The 13,327-nt window shown below is 42.3% G+C and overlaps 1 protein-coding gene across 4 annotated transcripts in view; it reads right to left on the minus strand.

The window, feature by feature from the left end:
• The window catches only part of CDC42EP3 (CDC42 effector protein 3), a 49,550-nt gene that overhangs the window by 17,566 nt on the left and 18,657 nt on the right, over window positions 1-13,327 (minus strand). Inside the window, exon 1 of one of the 4 annotated variants that reach the window (XM_082480387.1) lies at window positions 9,908-10,024. The exons of 1 other annotated variant lie outside the window; for it this stretch is intronic. The gene's annotated coding sequence lies outside the window, so the exon portion shown is untranslated. Of the gene's footprint in view, window positions 1-9,332; window positions 9,844-9,907; window positions 10,025-13,327 lie in introns of those variants that run through there. 2 more of the 4 variants (XM_082480385.1, XM_082480384.1) reach the window with 2 other exon arrangements.

The following is a 13,327-nucleotide window of genomic DNA, read 5'->3' on the forward strand; positions in this document are numbered from 1 at the left end:
TCTCAGAGTAGATAAATTGTGACTTCTTATACACCAGCTTAATATGCCTGATTTCATAGGCGTTTCTCCCCCTTTGTATGCCATAAAAGGTAGTGTCTCTCCCAAGTCAGAGTGATGTCACAAAGATAAGTTGTGGCATTATTTTCTATGGGCATTAGGACTGGCAAGGGCTTTCTGCTCAGCAGAATGACATTCAACCTGCATTGTCAGTGGATACTCTGAAACTCTTTGCCTTCAATTCATCCATTTAGGTTGGAGTATTACCCTAGAATGATCTGCAGTGACTGGGGCTGGAGGGAGGAGAGGAAAATTAACGGATAGATAATGGAAATGAGGGGAAGCAAGTGATCTTGATTAGCTGATATCTGAACATCAGCAAGCCATTTGAGTTTTAACAGTAGCCAGTCATGCATTCAAGATTAAAATTTAAGACTAAATCACATAGGCCACACTTTGAGTAGAAAAGACTGAGCTCAGAAACAGTAATAAGAGTTTTGCAGGTCAGAAGAGATTATCAGATGAATCTCATCCTCTTGTGCTGTAGTCACAGGAGCTACTGCAATTCCCTGATGTAAAAGAGGGCACTGACAAGGGAAAGGGAAGGTTCAGTAAATCTGTATTTGGCCATCACCATGTCCAGCCCCAGTAGCCACAATTCCAGGAGGAAGCCACTAAACAAGAGACGGTTTCAGAAGAGACACAAGACTGATAATATCATCTGTGTTTGCTAGACTGAAGCTAGAGAAAGTAAGGCAAGAAAGAAAATGTACCTTTTCATTACAGCAAGAACAATTTACCAAGTTTTGTGGTGGATTCTCTATTATTTGGATTTTTATTAAAAAAAAAAAAAAAAAAAATCAATCTAAACCCTGCCCATTGTCTAATTCAAACAATTCAGGCAGAGCCAGGAGTCATACTGACACAGAACTGGGTAACAATTCAGGAAAAGCCTACAGCTTGTCATAGAGAGGTTCCCAATGGTCTGTTCTTGCTTTTATCATTCAAGATATGAACAGTATTTTTCCCTAAATACATTACATTTCTCTTAAGAATGAAGTATTTTTGAAAGCATTTTTATCTAGGGAAAGCCATACTAAACTAGAGCCTTTTTGTCCACAAATTATGTTTTCTTGGCCATCAAGATGATTATAAAGGTTGAAAGGGCAAATCTCCTGGAAGTTATCAAAATAGAGCTCTCATCCAGACTGTTGTGTTTGGAAAGTTCTTGTCTTTCCCCACAAAATAGAGAAAAAAAAAAAAAAAAAAAGATATCTATGTTTGACACTAGTTCAAATCTTGCATGGAGAACTGAATAAATTCTTTCCTGTCAAATCGCCATGAACAGTTTGAGATCTGCAAGCTTTAAAAGCTGTTTCTCCTCTGATGCTGTGCAAGCAGAAGGACACACATTTCACAGCAACTTAGCCTATTCAAAGTGAACAAGGAAAACTAAACATTTTAAAAGTACAACTCTCTAACAAGGATATCTCAAATCAACCACAGAGCAGAATCCAGAGTCCAACTTCAGGCACTCAGATTTGAAGAAAAGCACAATGAAAAAATAAGGTGTGCCTTCATTCACTTTTACTCAAGAGAAATTAGGATAGTTCTTGAATTTGACAATACTCTATAACTATCATTTCTTTTCAAGCCACATCTATATATCGTTATTGCTGTAAAGCTTGACTTTGGGACCACACTTGTACTTTCAGGATATTAACCCCAGAACTACAAACTTTGAAATTCAGGAAGCCCAGTAACTACTGACAGCTACCTCACCAGATGGACTCAAAGAACACGCTGAATTAGAGCACCTGAAAAATCATCTGGTACCATTTCAGACAAGGTTCTTTAATGTACACACACACACAAACACAGACAGCTGCTCCTACTTCCGCAGATACTACCCTGTTTTATTACAGAGTGAATACACACAATTTCTTAGATTATGTCTTTTTAACATGTCCACCTACCCTTCAGATGTCTTGGAAGCTTCCATTTTAAAGCTTATTTTCAGAGTTGTTTATAAATATCAGACTTTGCCATTCAAGCCAACGCTTTCTATACTTCATCTGCAGCAATCTGTACGTGTTTTTTTACTGGGAGGATTAGAAAGAGGTGGGAGAATTTTAACTAAAGCTGTTAAACTGTTTCTCTAATGAGACAAACCAAAATTATGTATTTCTACTCTCCTGCTCTACTGTAATGTTCTTTTCTCCTATGCATACACCACCCATCAAAATCCACAGCCTTGCTCAAAAGTTCTGGAACTTTTGTACTTTTAAAGCTAAGTCCTGACATTCAAATTTGTATCTGGGAATATGTCTTTTCCTGTCACTGTGAATTAACAGGACAATTTTAAGCTGTTTTAATTGTATAATTTTCACAAGATTCAGTAGCTTAGTGTCTGACAGCTAAAGTCTTCCAAAATCCCCTCTCTATTAAACATACCACCTCTCCTGCTTACATTGCTCTATCCCCACAAACAACTGAGCAGGAAGGAATAACCATCAACCCAAATTCAGAGGAAGGAAAGAACCTCTGCATAAGAACTAGTGATGTGGAACCCGGAGAGGGAGGACAGTGGAAGTGGGGAAGGGATAGACCCTTATGCCTAGATGCAAGGGATAAAGACATGTAAAGATGCAGGAAAATTAGCTAGAATTTGGCAACAAGAGTTCATTTCATGTTTTGATTGCTCGTTTGGGCATTGAAGCCTACTTCTTTCCTTATACTTTCTTCAGTTTATGCAGATTATCTCTTTGTATTTTCGGAGATTACTTGAATAGGTGTAAAGATTTACATTTCAATGGATATATTGTTCTTACCAAGGGCAGTGTCAAAAAGCTTCCAACTTCACTGTTGTTGCTTCATTAGATGCTACTCCTGTCTCTTCTTCCTATAAGGTTGTCAGAGCACATCCCAGCAATCCAACTGTTCTACTGTGCCACAAAATACCTTATTTACAATGCATGTTCCTCTGCCAAAGTAGAGGCACTGTTGTAGTCTCAAGGTAAAATAACTACTGCAACTGAAAGTGAAATTACTTCTCAGGCAAAAATCTGAAAACTGTCTGCAGCATAAACTACATGATTGTTCATCGCGTTTCTTTGGAGAGGTGGGTTTTATTTTTGTCCTCACAAATTCCTTTAGGAACTCCTACAGATTCCTAACCTACTTGGGCTCTTGCTATTGTAACTTTTCTTCTTTGGGACTAGAAATATATATTTTTAAGAGAGCTGTACAGCCCACTCTGCCATAAAATGGATGACCTTGTTGTCTTTGCTGTTGACCTTCGTGGATCTTATCTAAAAGACTTCGGAGACTGAGATGGGTATTCATTGTGCCTGAGGCTGCATATAGACAAAACCAGAAGAAATATAGCCTCCCGCCCCACTAAAATCATACTGTGCAAGTAGGGAAGGGACATAGAGGAACAGAGCAGCTGCCATACAAATTACTAATCTGCTCAGTCCATTATCTTGTTCCTAACAATAGATTTTTCTATTCAGCCTGTTTGACTTGTTTGTACCACTAATTATTTTGCATATCTTTAATAAGCAGCAAGTTAGAGTAGATATGATAAAAGGTTGGATTGTTAATGTTCATTTAAGGTTTTCTTCAAATTGACTAGATTGTACAATTTACTTCTAGGCAAGATGACCAAACTGAGCAGTGTATTACTATAAATTTGTATTATTGTAGCATCAGAGGCCCAAATCACAACCCAGGTATCTAGTATATTAAGAATTATACAGACATAAAATGACAACACCAAAATCTCACAAAAGACAATTCTTCAGTTGTTGCATCTTTTGGGGCAGGGAATACTGTTAGCTTTGCAACAGAACTGTAACTGTTGTGAGCATCACCTCCCTCCTGTTTCACATTTCCACTCCAAGTGTTTGAACTGAAGTAAAATAAAATTCCATACGCCATACAGCCGGTGCGTGGACACACTGCTCCATTCTTTATCTCCATATTCCCATCTATTTTTTAAACATCCAAGCAGAAAAGACCCCCAGATACACTGCATCTTACCCTCTTATGAACTGTGGTTATTCTTCCAAGGTCATCTGCTAGCGAGCCACGAGCAAGCAAAGAACCGGCTTAAACTTGATGAAGAGCAGTAATCTTTTGTATCTGGAGCAGGAACATGTGAGCTGCATCTGACATGCAGGACAATCAATGGCACTATTCTTTCCTTGTCCCTCTTTCACTCACCACGTAGCTCTCCTACTGTTCAAGTCTTCCTTAAATTGGGCTAACCCCTAACATTATTTGTCGGAGCCACACATCCTTAAAAGAAGGGAAACACCGAAGACCACACCGCTTCTTGCTTCCTGCTGGAGATTTGAAACATATTACTCATACTCTTACGTGTATCAGTGTTTCTCCTTGTGAAGATCATGACAGAGAGCTCTACTGGCTGGAAAGCTAGTTTCACAACTACTTTGGAGAAATGCTTCATAGATGTTGACTGTGGTGGCAGCAAAACACCTTTGATCTTCCTTGCTGAGTATCACTGAGAATTCTGAACCCCATAATTAGAAATATCATATGTGGAACACTAAGGTTGCAAAGTCAAAGAATACAAAGTTAGGAAATGCCAAGATTATATTACTTGTGCAACCATTATTTGGTTCTTTCATTATCTGCATTACAATGTTGCCCAGCATCACCCAAAAGGACAATGACAGAGCAGGACCTTCAGCTTTAGCCCAGAATTTCAAACAGATTCTCTCTGCTTGAAACTACAAACAGAGAGTTTGCTCTTCTCACCTCATACTACTTCTTTTTGCTACTTCTCACCTCATTCAGCCCACATACTGTTTAAGGCAACAGGGCTATGAGAAATAATGTGACTATAATGCATTTATATATGTATTGCCATTTTCTACAGGCATTTCCCAACTTACAAATACTTGCTTTTGTCAGCATAACAGGCTTCAAGTTTTTGGGTTTGCCTGACTTTTCTGTTATACTGTACAGGCTTTTTAAAAAGTTAACTGAAAAAAAAAAAAACCCACAGTCTAACAGCTTGCTCTTTTTTTACTATTTTTATGGTAGTGTCTAATATTCCAATATGAAAAAACCTCCAACATTTGGAATGAAGACCCAACACCTGTTTCCTTTGTTTAAGGCACAATACAAATATTCAGATACACCTAAAATTTCTACAGCAAAACAGCGAGAACCAGACTTGAAACCTCTAGTACTTCAAAAGGATAGAAGAAAAAAAAAATACACCAAGCCCTACATTTTAGATCTTCCCAGCAAAGATATCAAGTACTTATTTTTAGAAAGTTATCTACAGGTGACTTTAAAAAAAAAATTAATTTCTATCTAAATGCATCTAAACAAGTTTGCAGACCTGACTAAGCAAGTCATACATAGTTTCAGTGACCACAGCTCATCATCAGCACTTGTATCTCTACAGAAGGTCAGCTGCTGTTTACACATAACCACAGAAAAGTTCACTTAGCTCATTCCGAATGAGCCCCAGCACAATAACTCACTATATCAGTCCATTTCATTTCTTATCTAACTTGTTCCCTGTTGACCTTTATGATAGAAATCAAAGCAGCGTATCAGACTTGGTGAGTTTTTTTCTATTATTCAGTGCAAGTAAACAACATTAACACAACATTTACATAGTTAAGTTGTATGTTGTTGTCCCACACATAGTGGGGGTTGAAACCCTTAATGTGGCTCCCTGGCATTCATGAGATACTAGTCATCAAGTCTTAAGAGTATTGCACAACTTGGATAATTTCAAAGATAACTATAACAGTATTTCAAATTACTATTGTTAAACGTATATTTCAGTAAAATGGTCTCACATAAAAAGCTACTGTGTTCATGAAGATACAATTTAGTTTGAGTATTCAACTATCTCTTTCACATTTTCAGAGCTTTAGTTATTAAAATATGCTAGTCGTGTAGGCTTAGCCTGTAAATGGCCTGCAAATGGCTTATCTCCCTCCTTTTAGAAAAAAATAAAAATAATACAGATAAAAAGGAGTAAAACACATTCAACAGTTCACTAGTCTCTCAAAAGAAAAATCTCACTGTTGCTTACAAAAATTATGAACTGTCCTCTTATGGTTCTGCTACTAGTTAAGACCACAAGACAAACATTTTGTTTCTACACCTGACTATTTCACAAATGTCAATGAAACCCAAGTAAAGGTATAAATATATCTTGTCACCCTGGCCAACCCTGTCCATTTGTAATCATCTCATTTTATCTTGGCAGTGTGTTTTCTGAAGCTTTACTGCATCTTGATTTAAGCCTTAAACTATGAGGAAGCTAGTCTTCTTGTCAGCCAGTTCCAGCTGCTCCTGTTACACTCATCCCCCCAGCAGTCACCACTCTGGATCAGTATCTTTGCTCAATAACATTGTGAATGTAAGTACAGAACATTGTAAAACGTTACATTGCATTGTAAGCAATGCTAATCGTCAGGAATGTCATCCAGAAATCTTTCTTATTTAACATAGCACTAGAAATAGATCTCTTCTTCAGCATCAACTTTACCTAAGCTTGTACTCGGTAGTTGCACCTATTTCTGCCATCCTTCTTCAGACAAAACCCTCCCCTGCGTAGGTGGTGCTTCAAATCCACTCTTACTGCTCTACCCATACACAACGATCAGCACCAGCTAACTGCTTTCACTGGCTAGTAGTAGCTGGTCTCTTTTGCAGCGAGAGGAAACCATTTGAAAACAGTCCTCCATCCAACACCTGAATACAATTCTTCCTACATCCCCATTTAAGTTCGGGCTTGAGTTATTTGGGAAATTCACCTTGCTATCACACAAAAAAACCAAACAAACCAACCAACCACGGGATATACGTCCAGCCGACTGCCACCCCTGTAAGTGCTGTAGCTGTGAGGATACCATGTCTCTGCAGCATGGCTGCACCTATTAGGCTCAGACCACCCAATTAGTTCAGTTTTACCACTGAGAGAGGGAGAGGCAGTCAGTTCTCCCCGAGATGGCTCAGATCTTGAGAAAATATATTTACTCTGCCTTGATCATGATAAGAAAAAAAAAAAGAAGTTATGCTTTTTGTTTGTTTTTTTTTTTTCTTTCAAAAAGTAACATTTGCATGCCTGAGGGCGAAAGCCTGTGGTGTTTTTACACCATTATGAAAGGCCAAAAAGGGGCACCAGGTGACCTGATCCACAGCAATTCTGTCTAAAAGGGCAAGAAACAGGAGGAAGAACTGGTCAGAGAGCACCACTGCGCCCCTGGGACACAGCCTTGCTAGCAAGAGGCGAAGGAGAACTTGACAGCAAATTCTGCATGGCAGAGGGAAATTTGTTTTTAAATGCCAGTTTCTCTCCTCCCCCAAACTATTTCTCAAGACTTGGGCAGAGGACCAGAATTTCTTCTATAAGAAGTCATCTAGCTTAGAAGACTATAAACCGAAGCAGCATACCTAATTATGAAAAGCTGAGGGCAAAACATGTTTTGCCATGAACCATGGCTTTCTTCGGTTACAGGAAAGCTGATATAAGTGGTTTGGAACAGTTTTAGATGCCTCTTTGAAGTCAATGTGACATTTAGCCACAGCAGCCAAATAGGGATGGTGCAGAGCCACACTGCCTCAGGGAAAGAGTGGCTCTGGGCTGCCTCTTAGGTGATATTCATCTCTTTCCAAAATTCACCCAGACCACCTCCTGGTGATTCTGGCTGGCTTTACCGGTCACAGAAGAGAGTCAGAACCACAGAGGTAGTTTCTGCAGCCTGATTTTCACTTCTGTGGATGCACAAGGTGTTCCCGAGAGAAATAACTGCGATTATCTTTAATCTAAGGAGGAGATAGGCCCCATTGTTTCCTTCCAGAATACGGCTGGCTTATGCTGAGGCCAGGAAAAATCATTCCCTTCAGTACTATCCTACCGACCAAAGAACCTGCTCAGTTCCTCTCCTTTGCATGCTGTAATAAAAAACAAATGTTCAAAGCAAGGAGTGCCTTAAACATAGGAGTTTTCTCTTACTTTTCTGAATGCTTCTGCTGAAAGACTATTTTTAACATGCCATAGAGCTAAAGTAAATCTTAATGCTAAAAAGGGCTGGACCCTTTCAGTACAAGTCACTTTAAAAATAAATCCTTGAGACAGTAATCACCTGCTGATACATGCTTTTATGTTTAGCCAGCTGCTGAGATGCCACATCTGTCACTTCTTGCTTCCAGAAATGTGCTTTCCTTTTCTGTAGGGAAGGAGAAAATTCTGCTCCTGGAATTGCGCTGAGTATCGTGATGCCTTTTTTGGTATCTTTGTCATTCCTCTAAACATCTGAACCATGGCACATGGATTATAAGATTTCTGGTGCTGTGTATCTTAAGAATTGTTCAGGTTTAGATTTTCATACCTTAAAGCCTCCAATTCTTTTCCCTAGACTTTCCTGCACAACGTTACATGCTTATAACTTATATGTAACTGAAAATAATGGTCTATGTACAAGCAATTTCACTCCCGGAAGCTCTCCTTGCCTCCCTCCCCCAAATATTTTTCAAAGGAAAGTAAGAGATCAGAATCATATTTGTTACATTAAACATTTCATAATGAGCCCTCTTCCTAGTTTTAAAACATAACAACAATGTACAGTGACGCAAGTCCTAAATTAATTACTTCCTCTATTTTGGTCCCTTTTTAATTTCAACTGAAAATAAATGAAGTCCCTCTTATTAATCTACCGCCCGCATTTCTTCATCCGCAACCCAGTACAAATTCTTATTTTGAGTTCCCGACTTGAACTCTCTGTCCGACACCCGGCATCACACCGGGCCGTTGCCTTTCCCCCAGCCCTGTGTTTGCCCCAGCTGTGCAGCCCCAGCTGTGCAGCCAGCGGCGGCGCGTCCAAGCGCACTGTTATTTTCAAAGCCAGGCAAGAAAGGCGCAGCAAAAGGGGGGCATCCCACATACACACAATAAAATGCCCGCGCAGTTTCGGGGCGATGTAGGTATACGCCTTCTGCCTCCAAAACAGCGCACAAAACCAGGCATGTCAAAATACGCCGGGAAGAAAATTTAAACCGATTATAAAGGGCGAATTGCAGCTGGGAATTTCAGGGATCTAGAAACACCCCGAGACGGTCTTAGCAATGCGATTGCTCCGGCACAAATCCCCCCGGGCAGCCAAACACGAGGATTAATGGATACTCTCCCTGGCCACCCCGAAATGTCTCCCCTCCCTCCCGGGCTCCCTCCCTGCCCCCCGAGAGGGCGCGGTGCGGCCCCGCCGCCGCTCGGCAGGGAAGAGGGACCCTGCCGGGCCCCTGGCGGCCCCCCGCCCCTGCTCCGCGCCCCGACTTACGGCGCTGCCGGCTGCTCCCCCGCCGCTCTTCCTTCCCTCCCTCCCTGCCGCCGGTGCCGGTAGCCGGGAGGGCAGCGGGGCCGCCCCTCCGCGATTCGGGGCGAGCGCGGCACCTGTGAGCGCCTGTCAGTGCGCGGGCGGGCGGCGGCGCCCCGTGTGGCGGGGACGCGGCGCGGGGGTCCGCGGGCGGCGAGCGGCAGCCGCGGGGAGGCGGCGCTGCCGGCGGGGCTGCGGGCGGGGAGGGCGGGCTGCAGGGAAATCCTGGCACCGCGGAGCGCCGCCTGGGAGGCGGGCAAGGGGAGGCGAGTGACAACCACAGCTACAATAAAGGGGTCCGTCGTCCCCCCCCAGCTTTGCGTTTTTTTGTTTTTTGTTTTTTTTTTTTTTTTATGAGGGGGGTGGGGGCGTTGCGGGGAGCACCGGGAGGCCACCCCACCAACCCCAACCCCCCCCACGCTCCCCGGCAGTCCCCCGCTCAAGCCCTCGGGTGGGCAAGCTCTCCCGAGCACGGCCGGCTCGGAGAGGTGCTCAAAAGCTGATGGTTTTCCACCCAAACCTTCTGTCCCCCGCCTCACCTCCTCGGCGCCCCGCTCCGTCAAAGGCTGCGCCTTTCAGCCCGCTCTCCGCAGCACCCCCGCCCGCCGCGCTCATTCATTCTGCCTTTCCTCCATTATTGACGCGTTTTTAAGGAGCGCTCGAGGCTTTCACGACTCCACGGGCTGCGATTTGCAGGTAAACGGCAAATGCTGCGAGAGCTGGCGGGGCGCAGGGGCGTCTCCTCCCGCCCAGCGGCGGGGCCGGGGCCGGGCAGCGGCGCGGAGGTGCTGCGCGGAGCATCCAGCATCGCCTGCGCGGCACCCGCCGGGGGCAACGGCCCTTTAATGATGGATTTCAGGGCACCTGCCCGTCTCTTCTATACAAGTGAAAGTGCCTTGCCTAGAACGGGGAAAGGGCTCAGAATAGCTGTTGGGAGTCCAGCAGATTACTGATTAGGAAGCTCATAAATACTGAGCTGACGTTAAATTTTTTACAAGTTCCTCGGTTAATCCAGATAGAGACCCCGGTATTGTTTCACTTCTCCCAGAGGTTTCTGTTGGCAGGTACCTGAACTCAACACTCCGCTTCTGACAGTTTTACCGAAGGGTCATTTTTCAAAATGTTACGTTTGGCACTGCCGTACAGGCACTGCATGCGCATTTACTGAAATATTAAGTGTGGTACATACCTTACCCAAGCTAAGGTATTTTTCTAAATATTTGCATAATTTTAATTACGTATGGCATTTTAAAATAAGTGTAAACAGTGGATGCATTGTATATAAATGTATACTTAGTTTAAAATATGTTTACATACCCACATCTGGGTGAGAGACTTTTCCCCTTTGCTCTATTTGCATTGTTAGCATTGGAGCACTTTAATGCTAAAGCACTTTACCACAGGGCAATATTATATTCTTTTCTGTAAATACAGTGCCCAAATTCAGAGAACATTTTCATTTCAAAGTGTCGAGACTGTAATATTCAGCATGCCGCAGACTGCTGTGCCCTTCCACGTGCAGGGTGATGTCTCCGGGCAAGAAACATCAGGTCATACATAGCAGTTTATACTCTGATCCTGTTATCTGAAATAAAACTTACGCAGAAAATACGGCCCTTTCACATGAAATTTCTCATTGTTGAAGTATTTTCAATTCCATGAAAATCCTTTTAGGCACTTGATTTACATAACTTTCTTTTAAAAAAACAAACAAACAAACAAAAAAAAAACCCCAAGCCCTCCATATATCAGTTTAATAGCTGAGGGTGAAGTTGCTTGTTCTGTTGGAGTAAGGGCTTTGTGCAAACAGCCCTTCCCCTTCCTGGCGTACAGCCCCCAGCTGGGAGCAGGCACCCACCGAGCAGGTGGTTGGAGGGAGCAGCGTCGCCGCTGCCCAAGGGAGCAGGATGGCTCTGTGCCCCAGCCTCTGACAGTACTGATGGCATGGCCAGAGTTGCACGGTTCCAGTAATTCTTAATTGCTATTGCAGAAGCCAAAGTAAATTTGAGAGCAACCCAGAGGCTGCTCCCAGTTTATGCAAAAGGACAGTCAAAGAAAACAGCTATTATAAAGTTTGTGTAAGCAAAAGAAAAAAAGAATTCTGTAATAAATCCTGGCTTCTTTGGATACATTTCCAACTTTGCAATTATTCCATTATTTATCCCACGTGAATGCACTCCACGCTACCTTTAATCTACCAACTCTACCCTTGGGACTACTTTCTCATTTAGGAACCTAATTTAAGTGGTTTAAAACTTTTTAAAAGGGACACTCGAGGGATGACATTGCTCATACTTCTTTTTAGTTCAGAAAGGACATGTGTGTGGGCATGCATGTGTGTAGCTCCATGTGCTGAAGCTGAAGAAAATCCACACAACTGTTCCTGAAGAAAAAACAGACAGACACAGGGATTCGTTTGCTATAATAACAGGCTGACATCATTTTACAGTGGCAAACTCAAAAGCTTGTCCCATCATGTCACCCATCCCTGCCTCTTCTGAATACTTTCCCTGGTTCTTCTTTTTCAGAGCTGGGTTTCAAACCCTTGTGTGCCACTTTACTGCACTACAGTTGGTTTAACTCAAGCTTCTTTCTTGTGCTCTTTCATATCATGACCTCCTGCACCTCTGACCTGTGGCACCTGCTCCAGCTCTTCCTCTTCAGTTTTCCCTTGTCTTTATCCCTTCTGAGATCCATGCTTGTTTTCACTGTGGTGCGGAGACGACCTGCTTCTCTTTAGTCTTAAAAGCCTATTCATCCCGAAGCCACAGCCACGCCATTTCTGCTGTTTGTGCATCATTGCTCTTACCTTTTCCAGTCCCATGTTAGTCATCCCAAGGTTATCAAAGGCAGGCTGCACTCCCCAGTACAAGGAGCATGTTCTTTACCCTGCACTACACCCCTGTGTACTGTCATAGGCCATGATGTTACTGGTTTGTTCTCTTATGAGGAAGCAAAAGACATATTAATAGGAAGGAGTAATGTGTACACATAAATACAGTTAATGTTTTGAGGCAGTGGTGGGTTAGAGAAAAGTTTCAGTTTCTCTACAGAAAAAAAATGCTGATCCCTTCCCCAGCCTAAGTGTGTCATGGGAAACCCTGGAAGACAGAAGTGTAGGGGCCAGAGGCAGAACCAAGGTGACTAGGAGAACTCAGTTCTGAATTTCTTCAACTTCTTGGCAGTTAAAGTATCAGCATTATTAATAACATACAGATTTTGAATTGATCATCAGGAGTGATGGGATCCTCCACTGTTTGGTCTCTTTCCACCACAGATTTATGCTGTCTGTCCTGTAATTTCAAACCTCTCTCATCAGGAACTAAAACTGGAATTTAAAGCATGGTCTTAAGATTCCTAAATGGTAGGCATGCTTGAATACTTAAATACTTGAATACTTATGTCCCTGTGATAGCTAGAGAATGTAAGTATCTGTCTAAGTGCTTTGTTGAATCAGGATGGCTTCTATTCATCATAATATTGGTTTTATTTACATGTGCCAACTCAAGTCCATGGTGCTTTTGCATTTCTTTCAGCTGGATATGATCATGAGTTTAGTGAGGATTGTTAACCAGTCTGTTATGCTTTGAAATTGCCTGTTTAAAAGTTGTACTTTGATAAAGGTTTTATGATCCTTAAAGTACACATGATTAACATAAGCTCTGGAAGCTAAGAAGTTAAACTATTTAATGTAAACACTCTTCATCCTACCACCATAAACAAGAAAATGTTACTAAAACCTTTTTCAAAAAATGTCTAATACTATTTCCCAGTGTTCCTGAAGACTGCATTCTGAAATACTATTGCTAGATAGTGTTTAGCAATACTATATAGGAATAGTCTAAATGTTTATCTCTTTTTTAATAATTCCTGTGGATTACCAATATGCACGTACCCAAACACACAACAGTTCTGATAAGTTACTTTATGGAGTGACAGAACTGTAGGGTCAGAAGGGA

Source organism: Vanellus vanellus, assembly GCF_965231255.1.
Source record: "Vanellus vanellus genome assembly, chromosome: 3".
Lineage (NCBI taxonomy): Eukaryota > Metazoa > Chordata > Aves > Charadriiformes > Charadriidae > Vanellus > Vanellus vanellus.